Source organism: Eschrichtius robustus, chromosome 4 (genome assembly GCF_028021215.1).
Source record: "Eschrichtius robustus isolate mEscRob2 chromosome 4, mEscRob2.pri, whole genome shotgun sequence".
NCBI lineage: Eukaryota > Metazoa > Chordata > Mammalia > Artiodactyla > Eschrichtiidae > Eschrichtius > Eschrichtius robustus.
The window spans coordinates 142,265,557-142,291,285 of NC_090827.1; the positions used below are offsets into that span (position 1 = coordinate 142,265,557).

A 25,729-nucleotide genomic window follows, 5' to 3' on the forward strand; every position below is an offset into this window, starting at 1 on the left:
ACCTAAATGTAAGGCCAGACACTATAAAACTCTTAGAGGAAAACATAGGCAGAACACTCTATGACATACATCACAGCAATATCTTTTTTGACCCACTTCCTAGAGTAATGGAAATAAAAACAAAAATAAACAAATGGGACCTAATGAAACTTCAAAGCTTTTGCACAGCAAAGGAAACCATAAACAAGACGAAAAGACAACCCTCAGAATGGGAGAAAATATTTGCAAACTAAGCAACGGACAAAGGATTAATCTCCAAAATATACAAGCAGCTCATGAAGCTCAATATAAAAAAAAAAAACAACCCAATCCAAAAATGGGCAGAAGACATAAATAGACATTTCTCCAATGAAGATATACAGATTGCCAACAAACACATGAAAGGATGCTCAACATCACTAATCATTAGAGAAATGCACAGCAAAAGTACAATGAGGTATCACCTCACACCAGTCAGAATGGCCATCATCAAAAAATCTACAAACAATAAATGCTGGAGAGGGTGTGGAAAAAAGGGAACCCTCTTGCACTGTTGGTGGGAATGTAAATTGATACAGCCACTATGGCGGACAGTATGGAGGTTCCTTAAAAAACTAAAAATAGAACTACCATACGACCCAGCAATCCCACTACTGGGCATATACCCTGAGAAAACCATAATTCAAAAAGAGTCATGTACCACAATGTTCACTGCAGCTCTATTTACAATAGCCAGGACATGGAAGCAACCTAAGTGTCCATCAACAGATGAATGGATAAAGAAGATGTGGCACATATATACAATGGAATATTATTCAGCCAGAAAAAGAAACAAAATTGAGTTATTTGTAGTGAGGTGGATGGACCTAGAGTCTGTCATACAGAGTGAAGTAAGTCAGAAAGAGAAAAACAAATACAGTATGCTAACACATATATATGGAATCTAAAAAAAAAAAAAAAATGTTCTGAAGAACCTAGGGGCAGGACAGGAATAAAGACACCGAGAATGGATTTGAGGACACGGGGAGGGGGAAGGGTAAGCTGGGACGAAGTGAGAGAGTTGCATGGACATATATACACTACCAAATGTAAAATAGATAACTAGTGGGAAGCAGCCTCATAGCACAGGGAGATCAGCTCGGTGCTTTGTGACCACCTAGAGGGGTGGGAAAAGGAAGATAGGAGGGAGACCCCAGAGGGAGGAGATATGGGGATATATGTATATGTATAGCTGATTCACTTTGTTATAAAGCAGAAACTAACACACCATTGCAAAGCAATTATACTCCAATAAAGATGTTAAAAAAAAAGTAAGCCCCCAAAATCTTATAATCAATAAAGATATCACACACTAAAAAAAAAAAAGTTTCATTCCATAGGCTAACAAAGCATCCCATTAAATACACAGTCACAGAAAGCTTAATTAATACACTAATGTTATATACCTTCAGCATTTGTGATTCAAATAGTACACAAAAAACAGAAGTTAATGATTTAAAATATAACTATAAGGGAATTTTAAATTAATTATATTGAAATATAAATACTAAGTTCATTTTTATTGAAATCAACATGATCTACAGGACAATAAATTAGTAGCATGGTAGATTAAGATGGCCACATATTTTGGCCACATCTCCCAAAAAGAGATGGAGTCTATTTCTCTTTCCCTTGATTCTGGTCTGGACCCACAAGTTTCCTAGACCACTAGAACACAACAGAAGTAACCATATAACTTATGAGGTTGGGCCTTAAGAGATCTACAGTTCTTGCTTTCATACGTTTAGGTTTCCTCTTGGAACTCACCCACTACACAGAGAGAACTCCAAAGCAGATAGGGAGGCAATGTGGAGGACAGTTAAGGTGCCCCCACTGACAACCTCAGCTAAGTGTCCAGACAACAGCCAGCACCCACTACCAGCCATGGTGAGTGAGCCACCTTAGATGTTCTAGTCTAGTTCAGCCTCCGGGTGATTAGAGTCCCAGCTGACACCATGTGAAGCAGAAGATCTGCCTAACTGAGTCCACTGTCTTAGTATGCTCAGGCTACTACAGCAAAATACCACAGACTAGGTGGCTTAAAAACAACAGAATTTCTCTCTCACAATTATGGAGGCTAGGAAGTCTGAGATCAAGCCACTGGCAAGTTCAAGGTCTGGTGAAAGCCTGCTTCCTGGTTCATAGAAGGCCATCTTCTTCTTGTGTCCTTACTTGGTAGAAGAGGGAAGGGAACTCTCTAGGGCACCAATTCCATTCATGAGGGCTCCATCCTCATGACCTAAACACCTCCCAAAATCCCAACTTCCTAATACCATCACATTGGGATTAGGTTTCAACATATAAATTTGGGGAAAACATGAATATTCAGCCTATAGTACCAGTCAATCCACAAAATTAAGAGAAATAATAAATCATACTGTTTTTAGAACCACTAAATTTAGGGATGGTGTGCTATGCAGATGTCGAGACTGAAATAGAGGGTAAAAGTTCAACTGTGATTGAAAATGAACAGGACTCTGGAGTCAGGCTTCCTGTTTTTACTCCTTGGACCTACAGTAGTATGACCTTGGTCAATTCACAATTCATTCCATTTCTGAGTCTCAGTTGCAATAGAAATTACTTTGTGGAGTTGCTGGGAGAAGTGAAGAGAAGAGTTCCTATGAAGCACTTACACAGAGACTGGAACTTGGTAAAAAGTTCAACACATATTGCCTGTTGTTCTGTTGTTGCTACTGATGTTGATGTTAACTTGGTCTGTATGAAATATTACACATGAGATTTCACTCTGTTGAGGGCTTGTAGTGTTAAGGAGGGAACAGAGAAATTAAGAAAGCATAAAATCAGAGAGAGCATATGTTCAATATACGTATTTCAAAGGATACATAATTTTAATAAGCTGTTATTCAAAATAACAGCATTGTTGGACAGTGAAGTAATTTTCACATTGAGTGAATAAAGCTATGATTTATTTTTCTTAAACTGTTTCAAAGTACATTACCCTTTGCCATTTTTTTTCAAGACATATTCAAATTGATGCATTGATTACATGTTATTGTGAAGCTTAAATACCTAAACTTAGTTGATTATCTATAGTTTTGCATGATGATAGAATTGATGTCATTGTATATCTAATAAAATAATTGATTTGGCTATTTGATATAAAACTGAAGTTATCTCATCCCAGCAATATGCCATACATATGTCTCAATATTATTTCATTACATGCTCCATTTGTTCTTTATTTATCTGATTAAATTTCAGTTTCTGACAAGAACTCTCATTTATGTTGGGCATTCAGAAAATCCTTCTCCCCTTTATTTATATTTTTTTAATTTCCCAGTGGTATTCTCTAATTAGTTCTAAGTTTGGACTTCGGATTTAAAATGGCTTTTCTTTGTCCTTAGGAGAAAATTAACATTGGATTGATACTAATAACTAGTATCTATTTGTGTTACCCAAACAGCAAGTATTTTTATCTTTATGTTTGACCAACTTCACACTGTAAACCACTAATTTCACTTACAGGGAGTCAAACTCTTTAATTTCCTCTGCATTTACCCTTCTCAGCTCAGCAGGACAGTCTCTTTTCTCAAGCCTCCACTATAGACTTAATTTATCCTATAGAGAAAGGCAGTCATTCTGATACATAGTTATGAAAAACTGCTACTGCTTCCTACTGATCTGTCTACCAAATCCCATGGGCATCTCCCTGAAATTTACCCTTTAGATTAGAGTTCTCTTATGCTTGAAAACTTTCTATACGTTTAAGATATTAACATAAATCTAGAGTGGTTCCAACAAATCATAGGAGAAATGCAAAAGGGAAATAAATTAAGGGAAAATTATATCTCTGAAGAAAATAAAATTTTACTTATAGAATTGACTAAAGAGAATACATACTTAAAAATCATCAAGCAGCTCCTAAAGCCTCCATTTTATTTACTATAGATTTAAGGAAGCACCTCAAGTTAAGTCAACCCAGTTTGTTCGCTTTGTGCTCTTACTCAGAGTTGTCTTTCTCAGAAATGTCTTGATCAATATGAAAGCTGTGTTCAAATAACTATTTTCTCTAATTACCTGAGTCAACAGGGGGAAAAAAATGACAGTAATAAAGAACAGAACTGCACAATAGTTTTCAATGATTAAACAGAATTTCCGGGACTTCCCTGCTGGCACATTGGTTAAGAATCCTCCTGCCAATGCAGGGGACACAGGTTCGAGCCCTGGTCCGGGAAGATCTGGCATGCCGCGGAGCAACTAAGCCCGCGTGCCACAACTACTGAGCCCGTGTGCCACAAGTACTGAAGCCTGCACTCCTGGAGCCCATGCTCCGCAACAAGAGAAGCCACCACAGTGAGAAGCCTGTGCACCGCAACAAAGAGTAGCCCCAGCTTGCTGTAACTACAGAAAGCCTGCGTGCAGCAACGAAGACCCAATGCAGCCAAAAATAAATAAATAAATGTATAAAAAAAACAAAAAAAAAATACAGAAAATCCTGATAGAGCCAGAAATATGATAAGAAAACTCACTTTAATAATAAAGCTATAGGGACAAGTTAATTGGTCAATGTCAGTTAGCAAATTAATAACTAATGACTAAAAATAAACATGCTTTAGATTTTTTGACTAAACTTGTGTTTAAGTCTTTTAATGATATTACTTGTTAAAAACCTTAATTGGCATAACATGGGTTATATTATTTGGAAAGTATTAGGAGGATCCTAACGCAAGAGGAGCGTCTTCAGTCATCCAGGCTGTGATGGAAGCAGAACTCACACTTAGTCCTTGCTACATATTCGTAATTTCACAGTGGATATCTGTACCTAAATACAAACCTACACATGCAAGAAAGAATCATGACAAATGGAACTTAGTTGCCAGAGCAAAGCCACATCCCTACGACAAATAATTTTGATTTAATTATCAGTTCTTGAGTTCCTTGTTCCATAGAGATGTGACCAAGGGCTATGTGAGCAAAGCTATCCATCATCAATTAGGTGTCATTAGATTCAACTGCCATACAGATAGGCACGTCCAGCAATACTTCAACACCAAGTGACGTAGTACGTATAGAATAGAACCCAAGCAGGTTCTGCAGGCACAGCTAAGTTGCACGAGGAGCTGGCCCACAGTTTCAGTTCCATCTATTCTTACTGCATTGCCTTCTTTCCCTTGAATCACAGCTATGGTCCCGTGAGTCCCCAAATTCAAACCCAGCTTACAGATGGGGCCACATATTGGTATAATCCAGATGTAAAACTGCCACAGAAGTTCCACCCCATTCAGGTGGCTCTAGAAGAAGCGGAGAAGGAAAATCGTCTCTGTGGGCAGATATTCAAGCAATACACGTGGCTGGCCATTTCACCTGAAGGAGAGATGGACAGAACTATAGATCTAAGGAGGGCAGATATTCCTTCTCCCCTGTCCTCAGCGGGTAGAGGATGGGGCGTTGGCCCATGACTGACCACTCAGATTCTCCTGGCTCAAGTTCTGAAATTTGAAGTCTGAGAAATTTATACAAAGATACAGTGTCAAATCAGAGATTTTGTCAACTGGTGGAGTCAAGTGTGCAGGGGCAGCGGCAGCAACAATAACAGTCAATTAAAAATATGAGGTTCTGACCAAGCAATTTCTCTGGGTTGTCATGCTGGCGTTGATCTTCGTCCAAGCCTAGTTCTACAGCACTCCTTGAAATCCCATGATTTAGCAGACACTTTTTAAAAAATTACTATTTTATTCAAGGTAACCGGAGTTGCTTTCTGAACTCAAGAACCTGACAAATACATCCTCTGCTTCTGTAAATAAAGATAATTCCAAATGTTTTATTCACCAACCAATATTTCTTATGAGTTTAATGCTGGGTCTATTTAAAAAAGAAAAATACCTTCACTTCCAATATATGAACAGTTACCTATAGGGATTTGTATTTCAGAGCAACATTGACATTCTGGGATTATGTTTTACAGATATGATAGCCATAATTAATAATAAATCTCTATAAATTGCAACACACTAAAATATTATTTGAATGATTTTCCTAATAATATAATGTGGAAAAAAATTTGGTTTGTGATTAGAAAATTTCTAAACTGCTGAAGTTTTATAAACTAATATTTGGTAGCTGAGATTAATGTTCTATTTTAAAAGGAAACACGAAGATTTTTCAGAACCCTAGTTCAGTTGAACTAGAATAGAAATTAAAATTTGATCCATACATTTTAATTGGTTTTAATATGAGAATTAACATAAGTATACTAATGTGGTAGGACTGTGAAATAATCAGCAGGTAATAATATAAATCTTAAAATGCAAAATTGGAAAGCAAGACTAAATAATGTTTACTTTGTTTTGAATAATCTATGAACTATAATTACTGCTTCTGTTTATTCATGTTTGGCTCAAAACATAAATCAACTTAAGGCCAAGTAAGCTGCTGTTTTCTTCTTTTGATCTTTTATTTTTTGAAAAAATATGTGCAGGGGGCAGGATTTCTACTTTACCCTTAAGGTGGAAGAAGATCCTGTTGAACTCATAAACAGAAAACTCAATTTAAAACTTAATGTCATCATTTAGTATATGACTGATTATAATTAAGCATGTGAAGTGGGCCATGGCTCCAATGTCTGTGTTCATAATACTCAAATATGAATCCTGAAAATATTGTTCCTCATTGAACCAAGAAAGAAAGAATCATCAAAGGGAGCAAGTGACTGAAAGGAATTGTGGTCACTACAAATGTCAATGAAGCCAGAAATAGTCTTTTAAAAGTCAGCTCTGCTGCCAGTGAATGCAGAAAGGGCAATGCTTATGAGTCATTAATATAATCAAAGTAATAGCTGAATGGGCTACTAATCAATTAATAATACAAACTAGAATATTCCAGCATTTAAATTCATTTGGACACATTCAATTTAAAAGACCATGTTCCACATATAAAGAGATATAACATTTATATTACAAAAATATGTTTGTTTTCCTACCTTTTTAAAAGAGAAAATAAAAATGCTCTAGAGCCATGGTCTGAACCTCACTCTGTACTTAAACACGAGGAAGGAAAGCATTAGAAATAATAAAGAACATTCTTCTTCTCCAATCTCCAGGCACACATTTAATCGGAATAATGTAACTGATGGATGTCCTCCACAGACATATGTAGAGGTGATGGACCATGCCCAAGTCGTTCATAAGTCACTTAATAAATGAGAGCGAGACAGAGACAGAGACAGAATAATCAAGTATTTTCAGGAGAAGCTATAGGTTTTTCCAGGTAGAGGGACATAAAAGTGTCAGAATTGTTTTAAACTGTTTGATATATAAATATGTAATAATGCTTTGGTATCTCAAAAGAGATAATGCAACTTGCAAACACTCTTAGGTCAGAATTTATGTACGAATTTTATCTCATTCAGAATCTAAATTAAAACAAGCCTTGACTCTGATTATATACTGATGCAGATTAGTTTGCCAGGGTTATGATAAAATATATGCTTTGATAAAGTTAATTCCTATATCAGGATACACAAAGTGGAGCCCACCCCAGTGGCCAAGCCCAGGTCACAAATCTAAACCAAAGTCAGCCTGCACTCTCAGGAAACACCGGTAAGGAAACCTAACACACACCAATCGGAGTTCTCCAGCTCAGCTTTGGCCAGCTTACCTTACCCAAGAAAATAGGACCCACCAGCCTTTTAAGGAAATCCCTGCCCTCCTAGCCACTCATGCCCTGTTTCCCTGTTGCTGCTTCTAACACTCTATAAAACTCTCTCTTGTCCCAAATCCCTCCGGCAGAATGTTCCACTGCTTGTGAGGCCCTGTGCTGCCCCAAACCATGGATTGTTTTCCCTTGAATAAAAGACACCAAACTCATTACTAAACTGTTTTACTTTTGTCATTTGACAGTTTATACCAATCCATAAGCACATACTGATGTCACCTAAATGCTCCTTCAATGAGTGAAATATTCAATTCACAATTAAAATTACAATAAGGAAACAGTCTTTCCCAAATGCCCACTAAAATACCTATGAAAGAAGAAAGAAAAGACATGAAGATTTACTTTTTTGAAAAACAAGACTATTGTCACCATATGAGCAGTGTCCCTTAATTAGAATGTCTAAGAATTTCATTAAGAAGAAAAAAAATCCAACCCCTTTCACATCCAAAATGGATCAGCTTCTTCAACACAAAAGAAAATAGAAAGATACTTTATCCTTCCCTCACCGTCTTGTCTTCATACCAACCACAAACCCTTAAACTGTAGCAATCATACTCTAAAAAGCCGGCAGCGTTCTGTTACTGTAGGTGGTCAGTTTTTGAGGAAGACACTGCCCATCCCTAACGAATGACCTTTTAATCTTCTGTGTCATGAAGATATATAACTTCTCTGAAATTTAAAATATTTTAAGTAAAAACAGTATTTGGGGGTTGGCAGTGTATTATTTTCTTATTGCTGCTATAACAAACTGCCATGATAATGTCTTAAAAGAACACAAATTTAGTATCTTACAGTTCTGGAGTCAGAAGTCTGATATGGGTCTCCCTAGACTGAAATCAAGGTGTTGACAGGACTGTGTTCCTTTATGGAGGCTCTAGGGAGAGAATTCATTTGTTGCCTTTTCCAGCTTCTAGAGGTTGCCTACATTCCTTGGCTTATGGCCTTCGTCTACCTTTAAAGTCAGCATTGGCTGGTTGAGTACCTGCCGCACATCACTCTAACCTTGCTTTCTTCACCACATCCTCTTTCCTGACTCTTCTGCCTCCTTCTTCCACATTTAAACAATCCTGTGATCCCACAGGGCCCATCATTATAATCAGGATAATATTTTAAGGTCAACTGAGTAGCAACCTTAATTCCTTTTGCAATCAATTCCCCTTGGCTATGTAACCTAACATATTCAGGGGTTTGGACATGTCTATGTTTTGGGGTTGAAGCATTATTCTGCCTACAACAATCAGTATAACATTGCTTTCTGGAAACTATTACAAAATTATGAAATGAACTTAAACTGAAATGCTAGGAGGAGTTATTTCTGCAGATTATATTTTCCATATATGCCAACAGTGTGTTGTAAAAATAGTACATTGGGATACAGGCAGCCTACCTCAGGCCAGCAAAGCCACATGATATATGCCAAATTTATACTGAAATTAAGCTGTAAATAAGACTTTTTATCAACATCATACACTAAGCTAATTTGAAAAGGTCTCCCCCCACTCCAAATGCAAACAGATATATATTCTGAATAAAATTTAATATGAAAAAGTGTTAAAATACATAGCTGAATTCGGAAAGATATGAAGAAAAAGGAAAGGACAAAAAGAAAAAAAGGAAAAAAAAAAAAAAGAAGAAATTAACAAGGGCCAGGAGTAGGGAGGAAATTCAGAGGCTCTAAGTGAGAAGGACCTGACTCCATGGTAGCCCATGTGACTTCACCTATAAGCCTTAGAAAATACTGAATGGTGTTTTAAGTGCTCATAAAGATGAGAGGTTCTAACCTGAACAGGCATGAGACTGCAAACTGAATCTGAGAGATTTACACAAAGCCTAAAAGTAAAGTTCTCCTTATTAAAAAAAAAAAAAAAAAAAAAGGTGGGGAATACTTTAATGCCCTTTCTTGACTTTTACTTAGGCAAGTAGGTATTTAAAAAATATCTGAGAGAAAGTGATGCAGGCCTTGACCCACACACAAGTATAAAGTCTTCATTTTAAATACATTTTTGAAGCTGAAGTATCAGTCTTTGAAAGTGATATAAAATGGGTCTGGGAAAGGTGAGAAACCAAGGACTCTGGCAAAAAATAACTTTTTACTAAAGTTCTCACCATCCAATGACGAAAGGACTACCAGATATAAAACACCCAAATGAAAAGCATAGAGAAAACATCAATATTTACTTAAGAAAATGAATCACTACAAGAGTGTCATTCAACAGAGCCATTGGGTTATTTAGAAATTCCACAACTATAAACAATTTTTAAAATGGAGACTTTACAATAAATATGATTTAAGTGATTAGAGGGTAAGAAATGGATACCTTATTTAAAGAATGACAGACACACTGAAAAACAGAATCACTTTTAAAAGAACAAACATAATTTCTAAAAATAAAAAATAAATTTTGTATTGAAAATAAAACTCAATAGAGAATAAAATAATAAATTTAACTTTGGGAAGAAAAATTAGAGACCTGGAAGTTCCAGTGATATAATCACCCAGAACGAATTACAGATTATATAGCACTGAGGATTTAACTTCAGTGCCCACCAAGCAAAAAGACCCAAAGAATATTCCAGATTAATTGAAATACCTGGCTAGCTACATTCAAAGAGAATGGAGTTTTTGTAACGGCTCCTTTATCTTTAAGTTCACCCAAACTTGCCCCAAGTTAGTAATCCCTGATTAGTTCAAGGCAATATTTTTTTTTTTTAATTTAATTTATTTACTTTTGGTTGCATTGGGTCTTCGTTGCGGTGCGCGGGCTTTCTCTAGTTGCAGCAAGCGGGGGCTACTCTTCGTTGCAGTGCACAGGCTTCTCATTGCGGTGGCTTCTCTTGTTGCAGAGCACGGGTGCTAGGAGCACAGGCTTCAGTAGTTGTGGCACACTGGCTCAGTAGTTGTGGCGCACGGGCTTAGTTGCTCCATGGCATGTGGGATCTTCCCAGACCAGGGCTCGAACCCGTATCTCCTGCATTGGCAGGGGGATTCTTAACCACTGCACCACCAGGGAAGACCAAGGCAATATTTCTTAAAGTGTAGTTTACAAAGGTGGAAAATCTTTTCATAATAATACTAAGGTGCTATTTACCATTTTCATTTTGTTGGCATTTGCGCCAAAGGCACAAAGCAATGATAAAAGTGTCGGTGCCTTAGAGCAAATTATGGTATTGGCATCAAGCTGGGCTCATTATGTTGTATCACTGTTTTCTTCATAGCTGGCACTTACAATTAAAATGCAATCACAACTTTTTAAATGTCATTTTCACTTGATGAAGTAGTAAAGGGTAATAACTTTATTAATTCTTGACCCTTAAAATTAATTTCTTTATGATAATGTAACTATTCATAAACCAATTCTGCCCTCTTCTAAAATACATTAACTCAGAAAGAATCAGTTATGTGATTTTTTAGTTGCAGGCTGAACTAGCCACTTTTTTCATGGATCATTTTTAATGAAATCATAATAGGGAAAACAGAGAGAGAATGAGGCAGAAGTCAAATCTGAAGGGATAATGGCCCAAAGTTTTTCAAAACTAGTGTTAAAAAAAAGGATGTAGCACTGAAAAGGCAATACAGGGAAAACAAAATAATTTTAAAATGCAATTAATCCAAGAGAAAGCAAGAAAGAAATTGAAAAGGAACACATAAGTAGAATAAATAAAAAACATAGAGTAAGGTGACAAATATATTCCTAACTATATCACTTTTTATATTTAATATAAAGGGAAAAAATATCTAATTAAATATTATTTTCAACCTGGAATAAGAAAAAAATCCCATATATCTGCCACTTTCAAGAGACATTATGTAAAACTAAGGACACAGAAAGACTGAAGGTAAAATTACGTTAAAAAAAAAAACAAAACCCACACAACAACAAGTACTGGTAAAGATACAGAGTGACTGAAATTCTCATCACAGCTGGGGAAAGTATAAATTAGTAACAACCACTTTGAAAAACGGTTTGGCAGCATTTACTAATCCATGTAACTTAATAAACGTATGTTTTATACCCAATAAAAATGCACACATATATGCATTTCCTCCATACTGTTCTCCATAGTGGCTGTACCAATTTATAGCCATTTATTTGGGTGACTTATAATGGGAGAAAGAGAAATAGCCAAATTTCCAAAGGCTTGTTAAATATAGGCTCTGAACTAATACTAAAGTCCAGAACATGAAATATATCTGAGGCCCAATTGTCAAAGTGGGAGGTCTTGGCCTATGTCTCTCAGTGGCTCCTGTGGGCCCACAAACCATCCTACAGTTATTTTTTCAGTTCCTGAATGCATAGTTATAATCTTCATAATGTTTCCCAGTATTAGGGTAATGAAAGCTAAGAGGGAGCTCTTAGAACTCCCCCGTATATGCAAATAAAAAAATAAAAAACAACACCACATCTGTAAGGGAACCGTGAAGATTTTTTTACTACTATTAAAGATCTGAAAAGTGCAGGGCTGGTGATTCCTATCTTACCCATCGTTACCTTATCTGTTTGAAAATGGAAAAGCCTGATAGGTCTTAGAAAATAACTACAGATTATTACATAAAAGTGATCAGGTTGTACAGGTCCAATAATACTGGAAGAATACATGACAAATGAGGAAGGCGTGTAGGGTATCTGGTTACGTGTCAACAGGAGAATCACATTGAAGACGCCATTAGTTTTAGAGTAAAGCTATGTCCTCTTCTGTCAAAAACTATTCTATACTTGAGAAGCAACTCCTGGTAGTTTTCTGGGCTCTGGTAAAGACTGAATGTCTAATTAAAGAACGCCGAGTAACTATGCAGCATGAATTGCCCATCATGAACTGGGGTATAGCTACTCCACCATTAAATGGAAATGGAAAGTATGAAACTGAGCCCAAGTTCGTCAAGAACAGGCAATTAATTGTATAAGCTGTTGGCTCAAAATCTCATGATGGCTATTCATGCTGATCACCAACTCTTCCTAAACCCACAACTATGGCCTCAGGGGGAAATTCCCTATGACCAGTTAGTAGGAGGTGAAATGATTGTGGGAAGGCGATAGCCACAGGATTATTGCATTACTGAGGACTAGTGGTAAGGGAAATCCTTCAGAGGGTAGAACTTCAGGCAGTATATCTGGTCGTCCACCCTTCACAGAAGAAAAGAACCTTTGAAAAGAAGTTTGGTTTGTTTTTTAAAGTTCATAGATAGCAGTGAATTAAAAGGCACTTTAAAAATTCTAGTTTTTTACTACCACTTAAAAAAAAAACTTCTTGGTATCACGGTTTTCAAAATCCATCCCAGTTGTGTTGGCATGAGAGGACACTATTTGCAAATGGCAGGTGAAGGAGTCAGTCCACAGGACACATTTTGGCCTGGGCTATCTTGCACTCCTGCTCTCCAGCCTTTTGTGGTTAAATGGCAACACACACACCACGGAACAGGCTTTGGACCACGAGCTCTGGCTAATCAGGATGCAGTCTAAATGAGACATCTCAAGGTTTGGAGTATAGAAGTCTGTTTCCACTTCATGAGAAAAGAACAGTATCACAGAGTGGGGTTACCCAGTAAATAGCTACTGAAGACATCATTTCACTTCATCCCTATAGTTTTTATGGGAGTATCCTGTGTGTGTAGATACGGAAGAAGCTGGGCTTGAGGGGACATACTAAAAAGCGGATAGCACTGTATCCATTTACAATAAGCTCACAAGTTTTTTGTTTCTGTTTTTTTACATTCACACTCATGGGCAAGAGCTGAGGTTAGCTGCTGTCCATACAATTGGAAAGGAAAGGTCTGAAGATTGGTAACAAAGAGTTCTGAAGGAGAGGTATGCATGAAACTTTTAGAATGACACAGAGTATGAAGATATCTGTGAATGGCCATGCAAAGTCCTCAAGATCACCTTCACTTCTCACACCAACTTTATGTTTCGGGGTCCCCAAGACCACCCTTAGGCTTAATAACTTACTAAAAGGACTCACAGAACTCATAAATAGCATTATACTCACAGTTACAGTTTATTACAGCAAAAGTATACATATTGATATTAACAGGGCCCAGGAGTCACCAAGCACAAGTTTCAGGTGTCTTCTCCCAGAGAAGTCATTCACACAGTGCCTTTTTTTCACAACAGTGTCTGACAACACCCATGGAGTACTGCCAAACAGGGAAGCTCACCCCAGTCTGGAAGTCCAGAATTTTTATTGGGGGTTGAATTGCATAGACATGGCTGACTGTTCCCGTGCATAGACATGGCTGACTGCCCCGTGGTTGACCACAGTCTCCTGCCAATCCAGAGGTCAAACTGTGTGGTCTAAGGCCCCCACTACAAGTAAAGTGTTAGCATATCTGGCTTGGCCCCAAGGTGAACAGATATTCTTATGAAACAGGACATCCCAAGGGCTTAGAGGTTATCTCTCAGGATCAGAAAACAAAGGCCAAACCTCTCTTTGGGCAAGATTAATCCTCTACTGCACAGTCCAATGGAGAAGACCCACTGAAGAAGAGAAAAAAATAACATGTTCTATGAATGCTAATCAGTTTCTTACCCAAACACCTCAGTACTAGCTCACTGGGCTCATATGCAAAGTGGCCGTTGTACTTCATCTAAGATTTATCTTCCTCGTTCTCATTTTTGGTCTCAAGATTGGTTTTTTTTGTTTTTATTTTATTAAAAAGTATTGATTGTGCACATATTATTTCCTTTTAAGAGAACCACCCCTCCGACCCACATGAGAATGTTTTGGTCATAGGTTCTCCGAAAAGATAGTCCATCAGAACACAGCAATTCATCACCTATATATTCCCAAAGGCTGTCATTCTGTATGAAATATTAATATACATGTGAAATCAATGACTCAGCTCTGGTTCTGATCTTTTAGACTTTTCTCCAGAAGAAGACAGAAGGAGGCACCTCTTCAACCATATTTGGATCATAACTCCTATGAAAAACTGCTTGAATTGCAACACAGAATACTCCAGAGGAAAACCAGATTTATTCAGGCATGTTGTGATCTCAGCCAGTCACTAGGAAATAAGCATTTCTCTTAAGCAAACATAATTTACAGAAGAAACTTCCGATCATCTCTTGACCAGACCAGCTCCTTAATTTGTCTTCCTGCTTTCACTCTTGCCACTCCATGATCTTTTTTCTATAACACAGTAAGAAGAGTGCATCTTTGAGTCTTCAATTTTGGGTCTTCTAATGAAACTCTTCTTCTATAGCTGACATATACCCTACTTAGTCTGTAATTCAGCACCCCGTTTTGTTTTTCTTCATAGAACTTTGCATAATTTATAATTATTTATTTACATTCTCCTTCTCTCTGTCTTTGTCTCTTTCTCTCTCTCTGCTTCCCCTCCCTTTCCCCACTCCCACTCCCTCTCGCTCCCAGTCTACTCAGTTATATCAACCCCCTACCACCTCCAAGCTGGAATCTCCAGAAGAACAGGAGCATGACTGTCTTTCTTGTTTCTCTAAACTCGGTGCTTGGCCCATCTTAGCAATGAATACATTTACCTCTTTTACAGTGTCTACTATGCCTGCCAGGCACAATTCCTAGTACCTTACAAATAAAAAATAAAAACACATTCAGTTGTCCCTCATAACAACCTGAAGAGGTGGTATCATTTTTAGTCCCATTTTACAGTTGAGGAAAGTGAAGCACCCAGAAGTAAAGTAACTTGATCAGGGTCACAGGTGGTAGAGACAAGATTATAAACCCTAGCCATCTAACTCTAAGGAACGCGCTCTTAACCACTAGGCTATGCTGAGTAAATTAACAGAAAGCTGCTTCCATTTTCTTGCAAATGGGTTTAACTTCCTGGAACTACTTTGATAGAATCTTTCATTTCAGAAGAAGTCTCTGCTTTATATTTGCTTAATTTAAAGATTCACTCAAGAGATTCCCTCCTTCATGAAAGAGAGAGGGAGAGAGGTTGTCACCCATGGTGCTTTCACATTATATTACAACCTTTTGAGAAAATATTCGCTAATTTAAAATGGAAACACAAAGGCAGCTATCCTCTAGACTTGAGAATTTAAAAATATTATTTCTGTTTTCATTTACCTGAAGAAAGTGTAACACAGCAGCTAAATTTAAGTATATCCAAAGGCCGCTCCAATTCCATTAAATAATGAGAATTTTTAATGATTATCTCACTAAATTTTCTGACTATAACATTTGTCTTGAAAATTCCCCTAGCCAATGAAATATTTTTCATTCAGAGTAGTCCAGTGATTGTCTTTTGAATAATCGAATATACAGCTCCCATTTATTTTAGAATGTCAGAAAACAGTCCAGTTGACAATATTAATAGAGTAGAAAATCCATGATCACAGAAGCTTTCCTGTCAAATATGACAACTTTCTAAATTACTCATCAATGCTGACCTGCACACAAGCTTAGCTGAACTAAGTTAGGCAAGTTAACAGTGAGTGTAAAGGTGAGATACATCTCAGAATTTCAATGATACTTATCACTGTACAAATCTTGGAACTGAGTAGAGAAAATAAAGGAAAAGCTTACCTACTTCCTGTAGCCATCTAAGAATGAAAAGCACATTTACACCAAATTCTGAGAAAGGAGACTTTTACCACATATTTAATGTAACCATCAAACAAATGTGATGGGGATTTGTTCTGATTTAATGCCAAATGAAAAGAATTGTTAATAAGGATGTCAAGTAAATCTGTATGGTAAAATCAAATGATAAAGATGGTATTTATAATTAGGAATATTAACTTCTTTTCTAAATTCAAACTTCAATTTCTGAAATCTAGGACGAGAAAATAAGTAAGGACTATTTCCATGAACTAATCTATCTTCCAAATGGATTATAATCATTCAGCATATTTCTGGATGAAAGATGAAAGTAGTTCTTAAAACTTGAATAATATTTCATGCAATGTATATGGATATATTCTGAGGACAGATAGATGTTAATTATTATGGTTAATACTTAATGAACACTTACAATGTGCTAGGCACTCTTTTGTCATCTTACATGAATTATTCACTTATTAATCACAATCAACCTATGGTAAGTTCCCATTTCTAACCCATTTTTTTCAGATGTGAAAACTGGGGATCAGAAAATGTAAGAATTTGCTCACAAGGACAAGTGTAGAGCCACGATTAAAAAACAGATGTTAGACCCCATGTTCTTAAGCACCAACACAAGGAAGCCTTTTACGTTAAAGATTTTACATTATTGGATTTTTGTGTTGACAAAATTATTCAAACACATTACCAGTCTGCAAATCCATCAGGTGTCTACAGAAGTTTTATAGTAAATTGTAAATTTGCTTTGAATCATCCTTTCTAAAATGTTTATCAAAAACTCAGTGCAATTCTCCTTTCATTATATAATGAAGACTAATTTTTATGCAGGAAGAGATCTTATGTTGTACGTATTAATATACTTCAAGAAGCTGAGCAGGATGTGTCAACACATACTTTGAGTTTATGGGGACACAGCAGACAATAAGCATGTCATAAAACACAGAAAAAGAAAGTAGTCAGAAAAAATCTTAAAACTACTGGGATATTCAGATTTCTCCCCCATTGCCTCCTGTGAAGTACATTCCTAAGACATTAGAGAATCATTTTGGGCCTCCATTTTCTGCTACTATAATGGTTATTTTATGACACACATTAATTAAGTAAGAAAATTCTAGATTCCCTCTTGGTACAAAAAGAATTTATTGGCAGCAGAGAAAAGTGGTAATTCTCATAGCTGCATGATAGCTGTGCTACAGATCCACAAGGTCTATAGTCAGAGAGAAATAAAAAAGCAACGTAAATAGCTGCCATCTACTGAGCAGCACCTAAAACCTACGACACCCTGTACTAGCTACTTTAAAACATCATTTCATTTAGTGCTCACAAAAATTCCTGTAGACAAAGGTATTAGTTTGCATATGTCAGTGTATTAGATGGCTATAATTTTCTAGTACTGGAAAGAAAATTTTAGTTTATAAACAATTCTGAGTCAGAAGACATATTGTCTACTTATTTTATATCTCCTTTCACTACTTCAGCATAGAGATTTGCATGGCATTAATATTCAGTAAATGTTCTTAGTACAATAAGAACTTTGACTATATTGAAATCCTTGAAGAACATTATCAGTTATTTTATCTGTGGTCTTATGCCTTAAATTCTTCAATTCAAATGATGAACAAGAAGGCATAGATTAGATTCATTTTCAAAGAGAATTAAGATAAAATATATTGGTAATTAAAGACCTTAATTATATATATATTTTTTAATTTTTTTCCTGAAGTACAGTTGATTTACAATGTTGTGTTAGTTTCTGGTGTACAGCGAAGTGGTAAGTTATGCATGTATATATTTATATTCTTTTTCATGTTCTTTTCCATTATGGTTTATGACAGAATATTGAATATAGTTCCCTGTGCTATACACTAGAACCTTGTTGTTTATCTATTTTATAAATAGTAGTTTGTGTCTGCTAATCCCAAACTCCTAATTTCCCCCTCCCCCACCCCCTCCCACCTTTGGTAACCATAAATTTGTTTTCTATGTCTGCGAGTCTGTTTTGTAAATAAATTCATTTGTATCATATTTTAGATTCCACATATAAATGATATCATATGATATTTCTCTTTGTCTGGCTCACTTCACTTAGTATGATAATCACTAGGTCTATCCATGTTGCTGCAAATGGCATTATTTTATTCTTTTTTATGGCTGAGTAATATTCCATTGTAAATACGTACCACATCTTCTTTATCCATTCCTCTGTTGATGGACATTTACGTTGCTTCCATATCTTGGCTGTTGTAAATAGTGCTGTAATGAACATTGGGGCACATGTATCTTTTTGAATTATGGTTTCCTCCAGATATATGCCCAGGAGTGGGACTGCAGTATCATATGGCAGCTCTATTTTTAGTTTTTTTAAGGAACCTCCATATTGTTCTCCATAGTGGTTGTAACAATTTACATTCCCACCAACAGTGTAGGAGGGTTGGTTCCCTTTTCTCCACACCCTCTCCAGCATTTGTTATTTGTAGACTTTTTAATGATAGCCCTTCTGACCAGTGTGAGGTGATACCTCATTGTAGTTTTCATTTGCATTTCTCTAATAATTAGCAATGTTGAGCATCTTTTCATGTGCCTTTTGTCCATCTGTATGTCTTCTTTGGAGAAATGTCTATTTAGGTCTTCTGCCCATTTTTTGATTGGGTTGTTTGCCTTTTTGTTATTGAGTTGTATGAGCTGTTTGTATATTTTGGAAATTAAGCCCTTTTGCAAATACAGTAAGTCAGTCACAACATTTGCAAATATAGTAAGTCCCCTACATACGAATGAGTTCCATTCTGAGAGTGTGTTTTTAAGTCCAATATGTTCGTAAGCCCAACAAAGTTAGCCTAGGTACCCAACTAACACAATCGGCTATATAGTACTGTACTGTATTAGGTTTATAATACTTTTCACACAAATAATACATAAAAAAACAAACAAACAAACACAAGAAACAACGCTATGAGACTAGATATCAATTACAGGAAAAAATCTGTAAAAAGTACAAACACATGGAGGCTAAACAATACACTACTTAATAACCAAGAGATCACTGAAAAACTCAAAGAGGAAATCAAAAAATACCTAGAAACAAATAACAATGAAAATACAACGACCCAAAACCTATGGGATGCAGCAAAAGCAGTTCTAAGAGGGAAGTTTATGGCAATACAATCCTACCCTAAGAAATTGATCCTACCCTAAGAAATTGATTAGGTCCCATTTGTTTATTTTTGCTTTTATTTCTATTGCCTTGGGAGACTGACCTAAGAAAACATTGGTATGATTTATGTCTGAGAATGTTTTGCTAATATTCTCTTCTAGGAGTTTTATAGGGTCACGTCTTATATTTAAGTCTTTAGGCATTTGGAGTTTATTTTTGTGTATGATGTGACGGTGTGTTCTAACTTTACTGATTTACATGAGGCTGTCCAGCTTTCCCAACACCACTTGCTGAAAAGACTGTCTTTTCTCCATTGTATATTCATGCCTTCTTTGTCAAAGATTAATTGACCATAGGTTTGTGGGTTTATCTCTGGGCTCTCTATTCTGTTCCATTGATCTATATGTCTGTTTTTGTGCCAATGCCATGCTGTTCTGATTACTGTAGCTTTGTAATATTGTATGAAGTCCGGGAGGGTTATGCCTCCAGCTTTGTTTTTTTTTCCTCAAGATTGCTTTGGCAATTCTGTGTCTTCTATGGTTCCATATAAATTTTAGGATTATTTGATCTAGTTCTGTGAAAAATGTCATGGGTAATTTGATAGGGAGTACATTAAATCTGTGCATTGCTCTGGGAAGTATGGCCATTTTAACAGTATTAATTCTTCCAATATAAGAGCATGGGACAGTATCCCATTTCTTTGAATCATCTTCAATTTCCTTTAATTATAATTTTTAGATTGCCCTAAACATTTACAGAGATTCAACTATACGCTGGTCATTATGCTTGACACTAAAAGCTATGACATAGGTGTTCACAGAGGCGTTCACATCAACATCATGAGTTGTGTGTGTTCATATGTGTGTGTGTTGGGGAGTGAGGTGGAAAGACAAACCCTAATAAATAAAATAACCATGTTTAATACATATATGGCTAGGTACTTTATTGGTAGATTAAGCAGCGTTGTCTCTTCCCTATGCCAGATTTTCACCTTTTTTTCCTGACTCCCCTTCAAGAAAGTAGAAAGGTCCATGATTCATGTACTCAGAATAGGTATGTAGAGGAAGGAAAGGAACGAGCCTGCCAGAATTCTTTTTTTTTTTTTTTAAGGGTGATTACGTGTGACTTTTTTTTAAATTGTATAATTCATTTATACAGAGAAATCATTTGGATTTAACTATTTAAAGTCTTTTTCAATTTTCATTTCCACTGGCCAAATATAGTTCACCTAATAGTCAACATTTACTTGAGCTGATCACCATTACAAATAGGCCATGACATAGGGCTTTCAGTCCCCCCACCTTAAAGACTATGATCTCATTTGAACAGAAACATTTCATAGTAAAAGATTCACCAGTCTCTTTTCCCTCTTATAAATACATCTGCCAAAATTGATCTAATATGGTCAAATTTTCAACACATTTTCTTTTCAAACCCATTCTTTGCAAGTATTGTAAACCAAGGCAAATACAGTTCACTTCCCCCAAGCTTTCTACAACTTACTACACACTCTCAAGTTTAGCTTTTACTATCTTTCATAAATGTCTGACACAACCAGGCATTTTTACTTTAAGACAAAACTACAGTCTTTAACCTTTGTTTTGTAAATCCTAGACCCAGTGGGCATCATAGTGTTGATGGTAAATCAAAAAGGGTCTTAGAAAAGCAAGAGGCAAGTTGGGGTTCCCCTTAAATTACAGTTTTTTCTCAGGTTGGTGGGGGCGCAGAACTACAGACACAGTGATGGGACAGTGACCCACGGCTTCCAAGAGAGGAGGCTAAGAGGGATGCAAGAACAAGTGACCTGTGTCACTGGGCACCAGCTTCAGCAGATATTTTGTGACTCCAACTATGGCATATGGGAGCAGCTAAAAAGTGATGAAGATGTAGACCACCACTGTTAACTGTGGGCACTGGCAATTTCAGCAGGAACCATCACAGCAACCAGAAATTCATTTGCATTCCCTGGGCACCAAGCAAGCCTCTCAGACTCTGGAGGGACACGAGGTTGGGAAGGGGAACCTACCACAAAGAAGATAGGATTTCCTGCAATGTTAGAAAGTTAAAGGGTGATAGTGAAATAAGTTCTAAAGGAAATTAAGTGGTATTTCATACACATCTTGGCTTACAGGTCTGGTTGTAAAATAATAAAAGTATATGTGAAGTTCATAACAAGAAAGACAAAAGGCATGATTAATGTGTCACAGAGAAGGTGACATTTGAGAAACCTGAAAGATGAGCAAAAGCTCCCTTGGCAGTGGGAATAACACATGCAAAGTTAGAGATAGCTTTAATAGCATACTTTGACCTAGATACCATCAGCAATCCATTAGTGTAGGACTGGAATATAAAAATTTACAAGCAACTGATTTTAAGAGATGTGGAGCAGAGAGATAACCATAAAATACACTGAATGTGCAGAATAATATTCTTCAATAGCAGTGGTTCTCCAAGTGTGGCTAAAGGACTCCTAGTGATTCCAATAATTTTTCAGGGGGCCCACAATGTCTAAAGTATTTTTCTAATAATAATAAGGCATTATTTGCCTTTTTCACTCTTTTCCTCTCACAGGAATTCAGTGGAAGTTTCCAGGGGCTACAAGACAGATGAGATCACAACAGGTTAAATGCAGAAACAGAGATGAGAATCCAGTGATCTTCTATTAAGCCAGACATTAAAGTTTGCAAGAATGTAAAGCAATGCCACTCCCCTCATTTTTTTGTTTTAAAATTATTTTTTATAATAACATCTTATAGATGTTAACATGCAATTAAATAAACTTTAAAAGGTTTTGAATAGATTTGTTTTCATTTCTAACACAGTAAATACTATTAGATAAGACCCCCCCAAACAAAAGCTTTTTGTTGTTCATCTCAAAAATTTTCAGTCATATGAAAAGGTTTGAGACTAAAAACTGTGGAGATCCATTTTGAAACCTAATATGGGCTAAGTTATAGGCTCTGTATTTCTAAAATAACTATTATGACAAAATGGGAAACATGAACAATCAACATGGTCATTAACCACAACTGCAGAGTTGGTATGGGCAATGCCAATGGATGCCAATGTATTAACAGTGAAGATGGGTATGGAAGTGGTTGTTATAGGTTTAAAATGCAACTGAGGGGTAGTATAAATAATAGATTTTTTTTTTAAAAGGAACGTAATCAGGTGGTAAGCAAATATGCCTTTTATTAAAAGTAGTGTCACCAACATGAGTTTTGCTAGGAAGAAGAAAAAAGAAACTTACACAAGCTACACTTTTGCAGGTTAATTAGTACTTTATGCATAAATTTTAGGCTGGGTGTCTTATAAAGACTCAATAGCAAAAATGGAACATTCAGTTTTTAGTGTCCAAAATGAATATTTTGTGGGATAAATTAAAGTCAAAAACACTCTTCCAAAAGTTTATGTTAGGAAATCCCATGTGAGGACATAGCAAATGTTTGAATATTTGATACCATTGCAACATTACTATAGATGTTTAGTCAAGTCTTAAAAATAATTTATTACTAAATATGACCAGCCTTTAGGATGATGATTTTAGCAATATTTATCCTAAATATGAAAATCATTATCCTAAATACTGACCACATCTGTTGTATGGCTTACTAACTCAAGGATTATTTTAATAAGTCATATACAACCCAGATATTAAGGACGCAAACTGAAAATTGAGTTGATGTGGAACAAATATGGTTATCTATGGGGATTTACTAACACAATGATAAAAAACAAAACTTGCCAAGATCAAACAAAAACTAGGAGAGAGAATATACAATCTGAGTTAATTTTATTGTTGATTTGTAGACATGCTCTTAAGTTATTCTATAAAATATTTTATATAAAATTAATGCAATTAAGGAATTTAACCTAGTTTTACTTACTACTGATATGTTAGAAATCATGTTATCTTGCTGTAAAACTTGGTAAGTACAAAGAGTAAAGTCAGTACTCTTAGAAATAATGCCATCCTCGGATTAATGAGGAAATTATAAGAAAACTAAGAGAGAAAGATGAACTATTTTTACTCACAATCAGTGTTAAGAAAGAGAGGGCAAATTTAGGCAAATAATAATAATAATAATCCTATAATATTTTGTTTAAACAAATACTTCTAAGAATCATATTTGGTTATTTCAAGTGAAAACAACAGAATGAAACCCTCACGTTTTGTTATTCCCCAAAAGTTGAGCCTACTTTGGTGATGGATAATCTAAAAGAGGAAAACATTAAAGTCAGTGCATAACACTGTGATAACAAGGAAAAGAGAGTTTCATGACATAGTTTCTCGTTGTTTGTTTGTTTTCAATATTTTCATGAGGCTCCACTGTTCTTGTCATTTTGACAGAGCGTTTCTCCCCTGATACAAAGTCTACAAAGTACTTCAGGGGGTATTTTCTTTAGATGTAATTCACAAAAGACAGTGAACACATTCAATAATCAATGTTTCCTTCAAAAGATAGCTTCAATTTCCTAATGTCTTTTTAATGGTTTCTACTTTATCTATACTCTGCCAAATTATTCTCACCACATTAGAATACACTGATACATCCTTGAATACCAGTACTAGAAAAAGTAAACAAAAACAATAACAACCTAAAAAAACTCTCAGTTAACTGACTCAGCATTGGCGAAGGATTTTTTGGTTGATGAATAACAGTTTCCTCAGTATTAGTCACCACATGAATAGTGACCACTCAGTGATGAAATGGCTGCTACTGGCACCAAAGCCAAGAGTACATGCTAGATTTGAAAGCAAATTGGAAATAGAAAATCTTTACACAATGCAAAATGACATGATTTTTACTAAGGCATGAAACTGGCGGGAGGTTTCTTTCGTTTTTTTTTTAATTGCGATACACCGTCTTTCTTATTAAATATATCTTCTCATAAACCTCTAGGGCCGTAGAAACTTTTATAAATGTTATACATAACATTTTGTTCTAAGGATTTATTACATTTCTTTTTTTTCCCTGATATATACATGGACATTAAACAATGACTGACAGTGTAGCAGAGACTTCATTGTTTACCAAAAATAAATTCTCCTCTTCTCTGCAATAACAGAAGTACTATGTACGTGTATGTCCAACTACACTGCATGCACCAGCCTCCCTTGCAGTAAGACACAGCCACATAGCTAAATTATTTCAATGGAATGCAAACAAAAGTGAGGAGTGCTCCTTCCACTCTGGACCCCTGAGACCACAGTCTTTTTTACCTTCCGGTAAAATTGGGCGAGTACCCACGTATCTACTGCAGACTTAGAGACATAAATTACTGTGTTATTTTAACCACTGAATGTTTGGCCTCTTTGTTACAGCCGCTAGCATTCCCTAGAATGTAACATTAAATATAAAGAAACAAGTGTCTCATCCTAGTACCATAGCACTTTCAAAACAGCTCAGATAAAGATAAGATATCTTTCCTCAAAATATCACATGCTCATTTCCACTGATTCTAGAATGTCCCAAACGGGCTTGAAAATGAAAAACATCCATCAGGTCTCAAGCCACATAACATAGATAAATTATAACCAAAATAAGAAATAAAGACCCACCATTTTTCACGGCAGTTACTTCAGTTACATGAGTTACATGGAAAATTCTCCAGTTACACAAGTCAGAATTCTAACTCAAATCAGTTTAAGTAAAAAATAATACTACCACTCCATCTCTCTCTGCGTTTTTTTTTTTTTTTTCCTCTCTCCATATGTCTCTGTCTGTTTTTCTATATTAGACAATGCTGGTTGCTAGTTAACTCCAGTCATAACCTCCATTCTTTATTGCTGACATAGTTGTTTAGGTGTTCACATTTCCACGGCAAAGTCATAGGAAAGGAACAAAGTCTCCCTTAGTGCAAACCAATCATAGTATTTCATTACCTTAAACGGTGATCGGCTTGAGGTTGGGAAGAAGAAATTCTAGCAAATGACACATAAATTGAAGGAGTCTTCTGGTGTGGTGAGATTTATTGAGGGATTTTTCTCTTAAAATGAGATAGATGACTTACTGTAGGCATCAAAAATAAGTTACTACGAATAAGAAATTCAAATCTATTTGAAATTTTAAAAGAAATGGACAAATTCTTAGAAAAGTCCTACCTGAAACTGACTCCAAAAATATAATACCTAAACTTCCTATGACCATGAATACATTCATTTATATTATGATTCAAGCAATCAATTGACCAAATAATGGTATCACAATAAAAATCTTCCAGAAAGAAAACCTCAGGCTTGGGTGTCTTTACTAGAGATTTTTATTAAAATCTCAAGTAAAATACAATTCAAATTTATATAATTTTGTCTAAAGAATTAAAAAAGAGAATACGCACCTTTAG

General features: G+C 35.9%; 1 long non-coding RNA gene across 2 annotated transcripts in view; it reads right to left on the reverse strand.

Moving 5' to 3' along the window:
* The window catches only part of LOC137763889 (uncharacterized), an 86,949-nt gene that overhangs the window by 30,946 nt on the left and 30,274 nt on the right, over window positions 1–25,729 (reverse strand). Inside the window, exon 4 of one of the 2 annotated variants that reach the window (XR_011073859.1) lies at window positions 14,520–14,820. The exons of the other annotated variant lie outside the window; for it this stretch is intronic. This is a non-coding gene — a long non-coding RNA (uncharacterized lncRNA). Of the gene's footprint in view, window positions 1–14,519; window positions 14,821–25,729 lie in introns of those variants that run through there. 2 annotated transcript variants of the gene reach the window in all.